The sequence below is a fragment of the Schistocerca serialis genome, chromosome 1 (assembly GCF_023864345.2).
Source record: "Schistocerca serialis cubense isolate TAMUIC-IGC-003099 chromosome 1, iqSchSeri2.2, whole genome shotgun sequence".
NCBI classification, from domain to species: domain Eukaryota; kingdom Metazoa; phylum Arthropoda; class Insecta; order Orthoptera; family Acrididae; genus Schistocerca; species Schistocerca serialis.
In genome coordinates, this window is record NC_064638.1 from 555,611,348 (window position 1) to 555,628,254 (window position 16,907).

The 16,907-nt window shown below is 44.5% G+C and overlaps 1 protein-coding gene across 1 annotated transcript in view; it reads left to right on the forward strand.

The window, feature by feature from the left end:
- LOC126415010 (transient receptor potential cation channel subfamily A member 1-like) overlaps positions 1-16,907 on the forward strand; it is a 158,282-nt gene that overhangs the window by 64,378 nt on the left and 76,997 nt on the right. The window lies entirely within an intron of this gene.

Genomic DNA, 16,907 nt, shown 5'->3' on the forward strand with positions numbered 1-16,907 from the left:
AGGCACTATAAATTTTCAACAAATATAGAAATGCTAAGAACTGTTTCTGTCAATTATTTACATCTACTCAAGTCTTATATATTCATTATTGTTGCCTTCTCTCTCAGTTTCTATGTGATATTTTCGCCACCTACGAATGAGACTGTGAGCGCGAAATCTCTTAACGAAGGGAATATCACACTTAGGGGCACCGATGTGGTCAAAAACACAGGGGAAGAATCAGAATCAGGGGACTTCTTTCAGAATCCACTCAGGACGTTTTTAAAAACTCTTATTATGATGACTGGAGAATTTGATGCTAATGACCTCCCTTTCGAAACAGATATCTGGTTAACTTCAATAGTGTTCATCCTTTTCTTATTTTACTTGCCTGTTGTTTTACTAAACCTTCTAACAGCTCTTGCTGTCTCAGACGAACAGCAAATACGGGGTGACGCCGAAATCCTGAGCATTATGTCTCAGATACACTGCCTTTATGAAATTGAAAACATAACAGTGTGCCTTAATAAGCTGTGTAGACGCTGGAAATATGCTGCAAGAAAATTTGAAAATTTTTTATTATTTTCTGGAAAATCTGAAGAAGCTTGCCTAGTTGTCTGGCCTAATAAGGGGGGACAGACGAGAATTTCAGGAGAACAAGGCAAACATCTAAAGTCACTTGATTCTGAAATAATGAATGAAGCAAAACGAATTCTGTCGGAGCGTGAGAGCTCTCTAGCAGATTCGTCAAGCGAGGTAAGTAATTTGTCTCTTTTACTAGAGCGTATTGAACGTGTTGAAAGTAGCGTGAAGCTTTTGTTAGAGGGACAACAGCAGAAAGACGAAACGTAAACATACATACAGAGGCATTATACGACACGAACATTTTGAAAAATGTTATTCATGCTTGGTGGAAAGTAATGTTCATAAAAAAATAAATTTTTGGATCTTTGAAGCAATAATGCTGTGCAAAACAAACGAGACAAGTTAGTAATTTATTGTGTAATTAACCTTTTATAGGTGTTATTAATAAGAATTATTGATCTGTACTGTTAAAAAAATGTAATAAATCAGTTATTCATTTACTTGGAAATTACTGAATTTACACTTTAAGTGAATTTTATCTCATAACAGACTGTCACTTTTATATGAGAGGTAGTCAGATAACTAAACGATTGAGCTCTTAATTAGTTCAAAATATTTTTAGAATTTATTTTCAATGTGTCAATTCTCCGATGGTAAGAAATACAAGCACATCGTAAGTCCTTATTTCTGCGAAAATATGTCTAACACTGGTCTTCTAGTCAAGAGGTTCTCAATATTTCAGTAATCGCCATACAGTTTTCACAGTCTTCGTCGTGCCTCCCTTCGTCATATCTAATTAACTATTTTTGAATATTTTGACGCTGAACTACGAAATTGTAAACTTTACAGATTACCGAGACTAAGTAAATTTATTGCTATTTCGCAACACCGGTCAGCTACACTGACAAAACGAGAATCCATAGCTCTCTGTTGCCCTCTGTCTTACAGGTGTTGTGCGAAAAGTTGATGGATTACCTGAGGGGTGTGCAGGGTGCAGAGGGAGTGTAGCGCGACCGCTGCGGTGTGCGAATACGTCTGAGGGAGAATGTATACTGTTACCACTACGGTCGCAGGTTCAAATCCTGCCTCGGGCATGGATGTGTGTGATGTCCTTAGGTTAGTTAGGTTTAACTAGTTCTAAGTTCTAGGGGACTGATGACCTCAGATGTTAAGTCACATAGTGCTCGGAACCATTTGAACCATTTTTGTATACTGTTACCACTGTCAACATCCTGCCTTTGCGAAACAGAATTTTCTGCGTTGGCTGTTTTAAAACAAAGTATGGATCTCACCTAAACATAAAAAAAGGAACTCAGTGTGTCTATTGCTAATATTAAACCCGCCTTCGAAAAACTTTGCTCCGCAAGCCGGTTTTTTTTTTTTTTTTTTTTTTTTTTTTTTTTTTTTTTTTTTGGGTCATCAGTCTACTGACTGGTTTGATGCGGCCCGCCACGAATTCCTTTCCTGTGCTAACCTCTTCATCTCAGAGTAGCACTTGCAACCTACGTCCTCAATTATTTGCTTGACGTACTCCAATCTCTGTCTTCCTCTACAGTTTTTCCCCTCTACAGCTCCCTCTAGTACCATGGAAGTCATTCCCTCATGTCTTAGCAGATGTCCTATCATCCTGTTCCTTCTCCTTATCAGTGTTTTCCACATATGCCTTTCCTCTCCGATTCTGCGTAGAACCTCCTCATTCCTTACCTTATCAGTCCACCTAATTTTCAACATTCGTCTATAGCACCACGCCTCAAATGCTTCGAGTCTCTTCTCTTCCGGTTTTCCCACAGTCCATGTTTCACTACCATACTATGCTGTACTCCAGACGTACATCCTCAGAAATTTCTTCCTCAAATTAAGGCCGGTATTTGATATTAGTAGACTTCTCTTGGCCAGAAATGCCTTTTTTGCCATAGCGAGTCTGCTTTTGATGTCCTCCTTGCTCCGTCCGTCATTGGTTATTTTACTGCCTAGGTAGCAGAATTCCTTAACTTCATTGACTTCGTGACCATCAATCCTGATGTTAAGTTTCTCGCTGTTCTCATTTCTACTACTTCTCTTTACCCTCGTCTTTCTCCGATTTACTCTCAAACCATACTGTGTACTCATTAGACTGTTCATTCCGTTCAGCAGATCATTTAATTCTTCTTCACTTTCACTCAGGATAGCAATGTCATCAGCGAATCGTATCATTGATATCCTTTCACCTTGTATTTTAATTCCACTCCTGAACCTTTCTTTTATTTCCATCGTTGCTTCCTCGATGTACAGATTGAAGAGTAGGGGCGAAAGGCTACAGCCTTGTCTTACACCCTCCTTAATAGGAGCACTTCGTTCCTGATCGTCCACTCTTATTATTCCCTCTTTGTTGTTGTACATATTGTATATGACCCGTCTCTCCCTATAGCTTACCCCTACTTTTTTCAGAATCTCGAACAGCTTGCACCATTTTATATTGTCGAACGCTTTTTCCAGGTCGACAAATCCTGTGAAAGTGTCTTGATTTTTCTTTAGCCTTGCTTCCATTATTAGTCGTAACGTCAGAATTGCCTCTCTCGTCCCTTTACTTTTCCTCAAGCCAAACTGATCGTCACCTGGCGCATTCTCAATTTTCTTTCCCATTCTTCTGTATATTATTCTTGTAAGCAGCTTCGATGCATGAGCTGTTAAGCTGATTGTGCGATAATTCTCGCACTTGTCAGCTCTTGCCGTCTTCGGAATTGTGTGGATGATGCTTTTCCGAAAGTCGGATGGTATGTCGCCAGACTCATATATTCTACACACCAACGTGAATAGTCGTTTTGTTGCCACTTCCCCCAATGATTTTAGAAATTCTGATGGAATGTTATCTATCCCTTCTGCCTCATTTGATCGTAAGTCCTCCAAAGGCCTTTTAAATTCCGATTCTAATACTGGGTCCCCTATCTCTTCTAAATCGACTCCTGTTTCTTCTTCTATCACATCCGACAAATCTTCACCCTCATAGAGGCTTTCAATGTATTCTTTCCACCTATCTGCTCTCTCCTCTGCATTTAACAGTGGAATTCCCGTTGCACTCTTAATGCTACCACTGTTGCTTTTAATGTCACCAAAGGTTGTTTTGACTTTCCTGTATGCTGAGTATGTCCTTCCGACAATCATATCTTTTTCGATGTCTTCACATTTTTCCTCCAGCCATTTCTTCTTAGCTTGCCTGCACTTTCTATTTATTTCATTCCTCAGCAACTTGTACTTCTGTATTCCTGATTTTCCCGGAAATGTTTGTACTTCCTCCTTTCATCAATCAACTGAAGTATTTCTTCTGTTACCCATGGTTTCTTCGCAGCTACCTTCTTTGTACCTATGTTTTCCTTCCCAACTTCTGTGATGGCCCTTTTTAGAGATGTCCATTCCTCTTCAACTGTACTGCCTACTGCGCTATTCCTTATTGCTGTATCTATAGCGTTAGAGAACTTCAAACGTATCTCGTCATTCCTTAGTACTTCTGTATCCCACTTCTTTGCGTATTGATTCTTCCTGACTAATGTCTTGAACTTCAGCCTACTCTTCATCACTACTATATTGTGATCTGAGTCTATATCTGCTCCTGGGTGCGCCTTACAATCCAGTATCTGATTTCGGAATCTCTGTCTGACCATGATGTAATCTAATGGAAATCTTCCCGTATCTCCCGGCCTTTTCCAAGTATACCTCCTCCTCTTGTGATTCTTGAACAGGGTATTCGCTATTACTAGCCGAAACTTGTTACAGAACTCAATTAGTCTTTCTCCTCTTTCATTCCTTGTCCCAAGCCCGTATTCTCCTGTAACCTTTTCTTCTACTCCTTCCCCTACAACTGCATTCCAGTCGCCCATGACTATTAGATTTTCGTCCCCCTTTACATACTGCATTACCCTTTCAATATCCTCATACACTTTCTCTATCTGTTCATCTTCAGCTTGCGACGTCGGCATGTATACCTGAACTATTGTTGTCGGTGTTGGTCTGCTGTCGATTCTGATTAGAACAACCCGGTCACTGAACTGTTCACAGTAACACACCCTCTGCCCTACCTTCCTATTCATAACGAATCCTACACCTGTTATACCATTTTCTGCTGCTGTTGATATTACCCGATACTCATCTGACCAGAAATCCTTGTCTTCCTTCCACTTCACTTCACTGACCCCTACTATATCTAGATTGAGCTTTTGCATTTCCCTTTTCAGATTTTCTAGCTTCCCCACCACGTTCAAGCTTCTGACATTCCACGCCCCGACTCGTAGAACGTTATCCTTTCGTTGATTATTCAATCTTTTTCTCATGGTAACCTCCCCCTTGGCAGTCCCCTCCCGGAGATCCGAATGGGGGACTATTCCGGAATCTGTTGCCAATGGAGAGATAATCATGACACTTCTTCAATTACAGGCCACATGTCCTGTGCATACAAGTTACGTGTCTTTAATGCAGTGGTTTCCATTGCTTTCTGCATCTTCATGTCGTTGATCATTGCTGATTCTTCCGCCTTTAGGGGCAATTTCCCACCCCTAGGACAAGAGAGTGCCCTGAACCTCTATCCGCTCCTCCGCCCTCTTTGACAAGGCCGTTGGCAGAATGATGCTGACTTCTTATGCCGGAAGTCTTTGGCCGCCAATGATGATTATTTATCAAAATTTAGGCAGTGGTGGGGATCGAACCCGGGACCTAAGACGTTTTGATTATAAATCAAAGACGCTACCCCTAGACCACGGGTACCACAAAAAAAAAAGGCACTGAAAACTCCTACACTTTTCAATTTAGTATTGAAAAATTAATTAAGCCTTGCGCAATACTTACACGATCCCAATGGTTACCGAATTATATCAGTGTAAACGCCAGTTTTTTATTACTTCAGAATCTACTTTTTTGCTTTCATTTCCATAAAGTTATCAGTAGTTGAATTCATATTTTTTCTTTTTAATGAGCTCGCACTCCCGCTTCACAATTATCACGCCCCCTAGGAGGGCGCGCTGCACAGTTCGAGAAACACTGGTCTAATCTACAAGTACCTACCAAACTCCTTCAGAACCATTCTTGCAATTCTGAGACCTAATCAACGCCAAAAGCTTAAGACACGAGTAATGTTGCAGATGGATTGTAAGGTGACAGCTCCTTCTCTTCTTACTCCTAGCCCCGTATCTTCACAAGGTCGGCTTGTTAATTTGGATTTTATGTCAGTGGCAGAGAGGCCGGATATCTTTCCTGTCACCACCCCTCTCCCCACCACTGCTCGTTCACTCCCCAGCGTTCAGTTTGTGTACACCACCTGTCTGCGTCTAGTGTTATCACGTTTCAAAATGTGAGAAAGTTTTCGAAATGTTTGCGAATCGTGTAACTCAGGTGAGACGTGGATACCAGCCCACTATTCACTTTTACTGATGTGGAAACAACATCCAGGCTGGCCAGCACACCGGTACTTCTCTTTAATTCGCCGGGTGGATTCGTTTCGGCAACGGCGCCTCTCCCGGGATCCCTAAAGCGGCGTGCAACGGCGTGACTATCCAGGCGGGTCAGTGGAAAGCGACGACTTTGTCTTGAAACTCTTAGTTCGATAAGATAATCAGGTGACAGAAATCGTATGCAGATATACAGACGGCGGCAGTACCACGTACACAAGGCATAGAAGGGCAGTGTATTGGCAGAACTGTCATCTGTACTCAGGTGATGCATGTGAAAAGGTTTCCAACGTGATTACGGCCGCACGACGGGAATTAACAGACTCTGAACGCGGAATGGTAGTTGGAGATAGACGCATTGGACATTTCGTTTCGAAAATCGTTCGAGAATCCAGGCATCGCCTCTCACCAAAAAACAGCGCAGTGGCCGACGGCCTTCACTTAACGATCGATAGCAGTGGCTTTTGCCTAGAAAAGTCATTGCTAATAGAAAAGCAACACTGCAAGAAATAACCGCAGAAATCACTGTCGGACGTACGACGAGCGTATTCTTTAGGACAGTGCGGTTAAATATTACGACCGACGCGAGTGCCTTTGCTAACAAAAATGGTTCAAATGGCTCTGAGCACTATGGGACTCAACATCTGAGGTCATGAGTCCCCAAAACTTAGAACTACTTACACCTAACTAACCTAAGGACATCACACACATCCATGCCCGAGGCAGGATTCGAACCTGCGACCGTAGCGGTCGCGCGGCTCCAGACTGAAGTGCCTAGAACCGCTCGGCCACTCCGGCCGGCCATTGCTAACAGCACGACATCGCCTGCAGTGCCTCTCTTGGGCTCGTGACCGTATCGGTTGGTCCGTATACAACTGGAAAACCGTGGTCGGTCAATGAGCCCCGATTTGAGTTCGTAAGAGCTGATGGTAGGGTTCGATGTTGGTGCAGACCTCACGAAGCCATGGACCCAAGTTGTCAACAAGGCACTGGTAGCTCCATAATGGTGTAGGGTGTGGTTACATGGAATAGACTGGGTCCTCTGGTCCAACTGAACTTGGAGACCATTTTCAGCTGCTCATGGACTTCATGATACCAAATAACAATACAATTTTTATGGATGACAATGCGCCATGTCACCGGCCCACAGTTGTTCTCAATTCGTTTGAAGAACATAATGTACAATTCAAGCGAATGATTTAACCACCCAGATCACCCGACATGAATCCCATCGAAAATTTATGGGACATAATCGAGAGCTCATTTTCTGCACAAAATCCTGCACAGGCAACACTTACGAAATTATGGACGGTTATAGAGGCAGTATGGCTCAGTATTTCTGTACAGGACTGCCAACGACTTGTTGAGTCATGACACGTCTAGCTGCTGCACCAGGCCGCGCGAAAGGAGGTTCGACACGATGTTAGGTGGTGTCCCATGACTTTTGTCAACTCAGTGTAGTGTTTTTTTAAACTGTCGTGCTTAGCGAACATTTATCGCCAGTACTGTCAAACTAGCCTCATCAGATCAAAAAATTACGAGCCTGGATTAATGCTTGAGTACAGCCCACAGAAAGTTGATGCAACCATTTGACCTTGTCATAAAAGTTTGCTCGTAACATTGGCTTCACTGTCGATTATGTCGTCAAACTGTTTATCCTTCGTGTGAGTTTCTGGACTATATTCTATATTAGGTTCGTATTGATAACATCAAGTCTCTTTTTCGGAAAAGAAATGTTCACGTGTTGCATTTCAGTCAAGTCTGAAGTCCACTTTGCACACATTCTTCTCTTCCTCAGAATATTCTGGAGAATGGCTTAATACTTGATTCAGAGATGTTGCTCCATTTTGATTTGTGACATTAGCATTGACGCACTACAGCCACACGCCCGTTACTTAACACTGCCTGCTCACAACTGACTGGTTGAATGGACATCTTTTGTTTACAGTTGTTTGTTCAAGCTGCCACCATAGGTACTACGCAGGCGTCACGTGTGCGCCAGGAATAAAATCAATACGGGAACTTCTGAATGGGCGGTGTATGCGCGATATATTTTGAGACGCACACTAATTGATAAATTAATATGTTTCTATCAGGACATGGGCGACATATGTCATTGTCGAATGGAACGGAATAACTTCAAGACATCTTAAAATATCTCAGTTAAGTACGCCTTCATATTGTGTGAAAAAGAAACACTCACTTCACAGTCTAACGCCACCACGATCTCTCAGCGCAACCTAGTAAAACAAATGGTTCAAATGGCTCTGAGCACAATGGGACTTAACATCTGAGGTCATCAGTCCCCTAGACTTAGAACTACTTAAACCTAACTAACCTAAGGACATCACATGCATCCATGCCCGAGACAGTATTCGAACCTGCGACCGTAGCAGCAGCGCGATTCCGGACGGAAGCGCCTAGAACCGCTTGGCCACAACGGCCGGCAGGCCAGTTGATACACCTCCGAACTTAGTTTTGGTGTACGTGGTTGGAAGCGATGTTCTAGCAAAACGAGTAGATGCCGAACTTGTATAAATAACCGTCATTTTTAACCAGAAGGGTATTAGTTTGGCAGCATCATCTACGAAGGGAGGTGTATTGTATTTTTTATTTCTTTAAAGGAACCTGCGTAACACGTAAATAATCAGACATGTAGTATTATATACTAAATTCAATATAACGTTGTAATGACCACAACAAGTCTGTAAAACTGACTCATTTCGTATCCTACGATCTGTTCATCACTTTGATCTATGGAGCAGAATAAATAAATCTTTGGAAGACTCACTGAACTAAATCAAAGTGCACTACCAGGTTTCCTTAATAGGTGCCATTAAAATATGATGTCTAACAAGGCTGTGAGACTAGTCTCTTACCTCCTATCGTTTATCCCCTGGGACAGGGTCAGGCTTTTTCGTGATTCGGCAAATGAATTTTATTTAACTTTGTGGCCCGATGCCCTTTCTGTCGCCACAACCGTCGGTTAACGCAAGGAAGAGAAGTCGTATCCGCCACTTGTCTATGAATCGTGTACAATCTGTCCTGTGCGGTATCTTATTTTAACTGTTTGCCTGTTGTATTTTCTAAGTTGGAGAGTAGGGACGAGCTCAGCATTTCTGTAAGCATGGAACATGTGCCGCAGCCTAGCGCGCTAGACGTTGTGTGTTGGCTACGCAAGGGGGCTATTGCCATTGCACTACACTTATGCTCATAAACTAAGGAGAATGCTGATACATGGTGAAACAACACTGTGGTGGGGGTTTGCGGGTTTAAATCACCTCGGGGTATGACCATGCGGTGCATTTGATCTGCGGTCGTCGCACGGTGGCGCTGGCAGCAGTCCTCATACACAGAGGTGTGTTGGTGCATGTCAGAGTACGGTGCAGCGAGTGAGTGTGCAGACGTTTTCAGACGTGCTAATAGTGACTGTGTTAAAAATGGCTCAAAGAACACATATGGATGATGACGTTATGAGGGGTAGAATACTAGGGCGACTGGAGGCTGGTCAAACACAGTAGGTCATAGCACGGGCCCTCCGTGTGCCACAAAGTGTGATCTCAAGATTATGGCAACGATTTCAGCAGACAGGAAACGTGTCCAGGCGCTACAGTACGGGACGTACACAGTGTACAACACCACAAGAAGACCGATGTCTCACCATTAGTGCCCGAAGACGGCCACGGAGTATCGCAGATATCCTTGCTCTGGACCTTACCGCACCCATTGGAACAGTTGTCTCCAGACACACAGTCTACAGACGACTGAACAGACATGGTTTATTCGCCCGGAGACTTTCAAGGTGCATCCCACCGACCTCTGGCCACAGGAGAGCCCGTAAAGCCTGGAGTCAAGAACACAGTACAAGGTCATTGGAACAGTGGTCCCAGGTTATGTTAATGGACGAGTCTAGGTATAGTCTGAACAGTGATTCTCGCCGGGTTTTCATCTGGCGTGAACCTGGAACCAGATACCAATTCCTTAATGTCCTTGAAAGGGACCTGTCTGCAGGTCGTGGCTGGATGGTCTGGGGTGGGATTATGATTGTTGCACATACACCCCTGCATGTCTTTCACAAAGGAACTGTAACAGGTCAGGTGTACCGAGACGTCGTTTTGCACAAGTATGTCCGCCTTTTCAGGGGTGCAGTGGGTCCCACCTTCCTCCTGATGGATGATAACGCACGGCCCCACCGAGCTGCCTTCGTGGAGGAGTACCTTGAAACAGAAGATATCAGGCGAATGGAGTGGCCTGCATGCTCTCCAGACCTAAACCCCACCGAGCACGCCTGGGATGCTCGAGGTCGATGTATCGCTGCAGGTCTTCAAACCCCTAGGACACTTCAGGAGCTCCGACAGGCACTGGTGCAAGAATGGTAGGCTATATCCCAGCAGCTGCTCTACTACCTGATCCAGAGTATGAGAACCCGTTGTGCGGCCTGTGTACGTGTGCGTGGTGATAATATCCCATACTGATGTCGGGGTACATGAGCAGGAAACGTGGCGTTTTATAGCACATGTGTTTCGGGACGGTTTTCTCAACTTATCACCAATACCGTGGACTTACAGATCTGCGTCGATTGTGTTCCCTATGTGCCTATGCTATTAGCGCCAGTTTTGTGCAGTGCCATGTTGTGTGGCGGCACATTCTGCAATTACCCTTAATTTATGAGCTTGAGTGTAGTAAACCAACACAAAAATGGGATGCAGTTGTCTTTCGATTATTGAGAGTGTCGTAGAAGTTCAGTAATTATTGAGACATGGATAGCGGACAGATCCACAAACTTAACTTATAAAGTCCACAGAACAGATAAAACTAAATCGCATCTGATAACACAGCGCCGCAAGTGGTTTTGTAATGAGTAACGGCTTTATGGAAAAACGGTTGTTCCGACAATGCAATGTTTAACTCGCTCGGTGAACTGCTGTACATACAGTCGACATATTTTCCTGGAAATATAACCAACTTCTCATAGATTAATGCCTAGTGCCTAATTAGGCAATTCTTTTGTGAGCGTATTGTACGTGATGAAACGCAGGTAAATCAGCTACACATATCTTCCTTACCTTCTGTTCACACTCGTTTCTCAGAGTCAGAAATTCTATTTGACATAGGATGGTGCACAACCAAATTACAGCCTGTACTTATGAGCTTATCTGGCAGAAAAACTTCCAGTACACATAGCGGGAACGAGAAGTATATCTACATTTACGTATATACTCCGCAAGCACCCTACGCTTGGAGTCGCAGAATACCCTGTCCACTACCTGTCATTTCCTTTCCTGTTCCATTCGCAAACAAAGCGAAGGAAATATGAGTGCCTGTATACCTCCGTGTGAGCCCCAATTTCTCATATCTTACCTTCGTGGTAGTTGCGCGCAATGTACAGGGTGATTATAATTAAAGGTAAACTTTTAAACCAATGTAGAAATTAATTTGAATTTTAATAATCAACAGCCTCAGTTGCACCGTTTACCTTCTTGAGAAAAAAAGTAACTACCGTTTATCCATAGTGGACATCGTCAAGCTAAAACTACAAACCCATAAATTATCGTCAGACTGTAAAACTTATCTGAAACTGCCTCGGCGCGACTTCGCGACCGCGATGCGGCAGCCACGACTGCTGTACTGGAACAGTCAAATGACGGTATGTTTCAATCATTCTCCTGTGTGAACGATTTCTTGAAAGCTAAATTTTAGACTTCGGCTATCGTTTTGCTTTCTTCAACTGCCACACCAGACAGGTAAACAAGGAACTGGATGGAAGCATTCGACCCGCTTAGCGATTTTACATAGGACCAGAATTTTCTCGGGTTCAATGCCAGATCCTCCTAGAGCATCACGTTGGTAGCCTTCTAAATCTCCCACACTTTTTAACATCTCTTGTTATCGAAGTACGAGAGACACTGTGTAGGGCAGACGTTGTACACTGTGGTAAATCGAGTACACTGACAATAAGTCGAGAAAAATTTAAACGAGACGGGTGGCGATCGAAACAGAAAGAAGCTCGAAAGAATTGGTGGTTTTCATTTGGGTCGACAGGATAAACTACAGCCGTTGTAGTCGACTAGTATTCAGTTCTTTATACCCGTATCAATTTAGAATCACGATCTGAAGATGTACACTAGCTAATCAAAAGTGCGCGGACACCTCTATCTAATGCGGAATTGACCACTAGACGTCCTGGAAATTCGGGAGCACGACCGTTCAGATCCGCGTCTGGACGTCCCGATTTAAGTTTTCGGTGATTTTCCTAAATCTCTTAAGGCAAATGCCGTGATGGTTCCTTCGAATGGGCACGACCGTTTTCCTTCTCCATCCTTCCCTATTCCGAGCTTGTGCTCCGTCGCTATTGACCTCATAGACGATGAGACGTTAAACACTAATCTCCTTCACTTCCTAGATGTCATGAGAGGCGGACCCGCCAGTATAAAATGAGGCGAAGAGTACTGTCAGTAGAGAACCACTAACAGAAGAATGGCTCGGTCGAGAGAACTCACTGACTTGACTTGAGTAATAAATCCATCATGACGTTTGAACGCTTCTAAAGGTTCCCAAGTTACCGTTGATGATGTGACTGTAAAGTGGGAACCTGAAGGGACAACCACGGCTAAGTCAAGAACAGGCAGACCTCATGTACTTACGGACAGGAATCATGGAACGTATCAGAGGGAGACTGTAAGAAATCGTTTTAAATCAGTCTGGCCTGGCAACGGAAGACAGCAAAACGAAAGCTGAAATTTTAAATTTAGCATTTGAGAAATCTTTCACGCAGGAGGATCGTACAAACATACCGCCGTTTGAGTCTCGTACATATTCCCGTATGGAGGACATAGTGATAGACATCCCTGGGGTTGTGAAGCAGCCGAATGGGTTGAAAACAAATAAATCGCCAGGTCCTGATGAGATTCCAATTCGGTTTTACAGAGATTACTGTACTGCACTGGCTCCTTACTTAGCTTGCATTTATCGCGAATCTCTTGCCCAACGTAAAGTCCCGAGCGACTGGAAAAAAGCGGAGGTGACGCTTATATATAAGAAGGGCAGAAGGACGGATCCTCAAAAATATTTTTTTTTTTTGGTCACCAATCTACTGACTGGTTTGATGCGGCCCACCACGAATTCCTTTCCTGTGCTAACCTCAAAATTACAGACCAATATCCTTAACATCGGTTTGTTGCAGGATTCTCGAACATATTCTCAGTTCGAATACAATGAATTTCCTTGAGACAGAGAAATTGCTGTCCATGCATCAGCACGGCTTTACAAAGCATCGCTCCTGCGAAACGCAAGTCGTCCTTTTTTCACATGATATCTTGCGAACCATGGTTGAACGGTATCAAAATGTGTGTGAAATCTTATGGGACTTAACTGCTAAGGTCATCAGTCCCCAAGCTTACATACTACTTAACCTAAATTATCCTAAGGACGAACACACACACCCATGCCCGAGGGAGGACTCGAACCTCCGCCGGGACCAGCCTCGCAGTCCACGGCTGCAGCGCTTTAGACCGCTCGGCTAATCCTGCGCGCCGAACGGTATCAGACGGATGCCATATTCCTTGACTTCCGGAAAGCGTTTGACTCGGTGCCCCACTGCAGACTCCTAACTAAGGTACGAGCATATGGGATTGGTTCCCAAATATGTGAGTGGCTCGAACACTTCTTAAATAATAGAACCCAGTACGTTGTCCTCGATGGTGAGTGTTCATCGGAGGTGAGGGTATCATCTGGAGTGCCCCAGGGAAGTGTGGTAGGTCCGCTGTTGTTTTCTACCTACATAAATGATCTTTTGGATAGGGTGGATAGCAATGTGCGGCTGTTTGCTGATGATGCTGTTGTGTACGGGAAGGTGTCGTCGTTGAGTGACTGTAGGAGGATACAAGATGACTTGGACAGGATTTGTGATTGATGTAAAGAATGGGTGCTAACTCTAAATATAGATAAATGTAAATTAATGCAGATGAATAGGAAAAAGAATACCATAATGTTTGAATACTTCATTAGTAGTGTAGCGCTTGACACAGTCACGTCGATTAAATATTTGGGCGTAACAGTGCAGAGCGATACGAAGTAGGACAAGCATGTAATGGCAGTTGTGGGGAAGGTGGATAGCCGTCTTCGGTTCATTGGTAGAATTTTCGGAAGATGTGGTTCATCTGTAAAGGAGACCGCTTATAAGACACTAATACGACCTATTCTTGAGTACTGCTCGAGCGTTTGGGATCCCTAACAGGTCAGATTGAGGGAGGGCATAGAAGCAATTCAGAGGCGGGTTGTTACTACACTCCCGGAAATTGAAATAAGAACACCGTGAATTCATTGTCCCAGGAAGGGGAAACTTTATTGACACATTCCTGGCGTCAGATACATCACATGATCACACTGACAGAACCACAGGCACATAGACACAGGCAACAGAGCATGCACAATGTCGGCACTAGTACAGTGTATATCCACTTTTCGCAGCAATCCAGGCTGCTATTCTCCCATGGAGACGATCGTAGAGATGCTGGATGTAGTCCTGTGGAACGGCTTGCCATGCCATTTCCACCTGGTGCCTCAGTTGGACCAGCGTTCGTGCTGGACGTGCAGACCGCGTGAGACGACGCTTCATCCAGTCCCAAACATGCTCAATGGGGGACAGATCCGGAGATCTTGCTGGCCAGCGTAGTTGACTTACACCTTCTAGAGCACGTTGGGTGGCACGGGATACATGCGGACGTGCATTGTCCTGTTGGAACAGCAAGTTCCCTTGCCGGTCTAGGAATGGTAGAACGATGGGTTCGATGACGGTTTGGATGTACCGTGCACTATTCAGTGTCCCCTCGACGATCACCAGTGGTGTACGGCCAGTGTAGGAGATCGCTCCCCACACCATGATGCCGGGTGTTGGCCCTGTGTGCCTCGGTCGTATGCAGTCCTGATTGTGGCGCTCACCTGCACGGCGCCAAACACGCATACGACCATCATTGGCACCAAGGCAGAAGCGACTCTCATCGCTGAAGACGACACGTCTCCATTCGTCCCTCCATTCACGCCTGTCGCGACACCACTGGAGGCGGGCTGCACGATGTTGGGGCGTGAGCGGAAGACGGCCTAACGGTGTGCGGGACCGTAGCCCAGCTTCATGGAGACGGTTGCGAATGGTCCTCGCCGATACCCCAGGAGCAACAGTGTCCCTAATTTGCTGGGAAGTGGCGGTGCGGTCCCCTACGGCACTGCGTAGGATCCTACGGTCTTGGCATGCATCCGTGCGTCGCTGCGGTCCGGAGCAAGTATGGTGGGTCTGACACACCGGTGTCAATGTGTTCTTTTTTCCATTTCCAGGAGTGCAGTAGGTTTGATCATCATGCGAGTGACACGGAAATGCTTCAAGAACTCGGGTGGGAGTCTCTGAAGGAATGAAGGCGTTCTTTTCGTGAATCGCTACTGAGGAAATTTAGAGAACCAGCATTAGAGGCTGACTGCAGTACAATTTTACTGCCGCCAACTTATATTTCGCGGAAAAATCACAAAGATAAGATAAAAGAGATTAGGGCTGCCGACCGGAGTGGCCGTGCGGTTCTAGACGCTGCAGTCTGGAGCCGAATGACCGCTACGGTCGCAGGTTCGAATCCTGCCTCCTGCATGGATGTGTGTGCTGTCCATAGGTTAGTTAGGTTTAATTAGTTCTAAGTTCTAGGCGACTGATGACCTCAGAAGTTAAGTCGCATAGTGCTCAGAGCCATTTTTTAGATTAGGGCTCGTACAGAGGCATATAGGCAGTCATTTTTCCCTCGTTCTGTTTGGGAGTGGAACAGGGAGAGAAGATGCTAGTTATGGTACGAGGTACCCTCCGCCACGCACCGTATGGTGGATTGCGGAGTATGTATGTAGATGTAGATGTAGGGAATCAGCCGTGAGTTTCAAACTGTGCGTAGTGAGTTAAAACGCGAGTGTACAATGATCGAACAGTTCCTCATAGTCTACACTTTTCTTGAAGTGGTGTAGAGGTCCCCTACGCACCAGTGACGGGTCGCGGACTCGCAGCTATGCGTCACATGGCATGTCACCCGCAGTCGGTCGCTCGCCTTGAATACGCGCACACGAGCGATTTGCCATGCAACTTTGTAAGTAGGCTGTTTAGGTTTTTATGTTGGTAACGACACGTAGCGCTCTGTATGAAAATCGCTGACTGTGCTGTGTGCAGTCTGTGGCTGATTGGACTCACTGTTGGAATATTCGCTTGTATAGTGTTGGGCAGTCGGATGTGAACAGCGCGTAGCGTTGTGCAGTTGGTGAGCCGCCAGCAGTGGTGGATGTGGAGAGAGAGATGCCAGAGTTTTGAGAGGTTACTATAAGCGAAAGACCTGGTCGTGTGTCCGCCAGAAAAAGGAAATTTGTAAAGATGGATGTAATGAATTGATAGATATATGTATGATGACTTTTGAGCATTATTAAGGTAAATACATTGTTTGTTCCCTATCAAAATCTTTCATTTGCTAACTATGCCTATCAGTAGTTAGTGCCTTCAGTAGTTAGACTCTTTTTATTTAGCTGGCAGTATTGGCGCTCGCTGTATTGCAGCAGTTCGAGTAACGAAGATTTTTGTGAGGTAAGTGATTCATGAAAGGTATAGGTTATTGTTAGTCAGGGCCATTCTTTTGTAGGGATTATTGAAAGCCAGATTGCGTTGCGCTAAAAAATATTGTGTGTCAGTTTAGTGATGATCAGAAGAGAAAGAGAGAACTGTCTGAGTACGTTCAGTTTTACTTAGCTGTCTTTGTATGAAATAAGAAGTTTACTAGCACAGTCATTCATAATTTTTCTAAGGGGACGTTTCAATTTCAATTACAAATATGAAAGCGACTGTGTCGAGAAATTCTGCTCTCGAAAATGAACTGCTGTGTTAGCAGACGCTGCAGTTCAATTCCGTATCCAGACGAA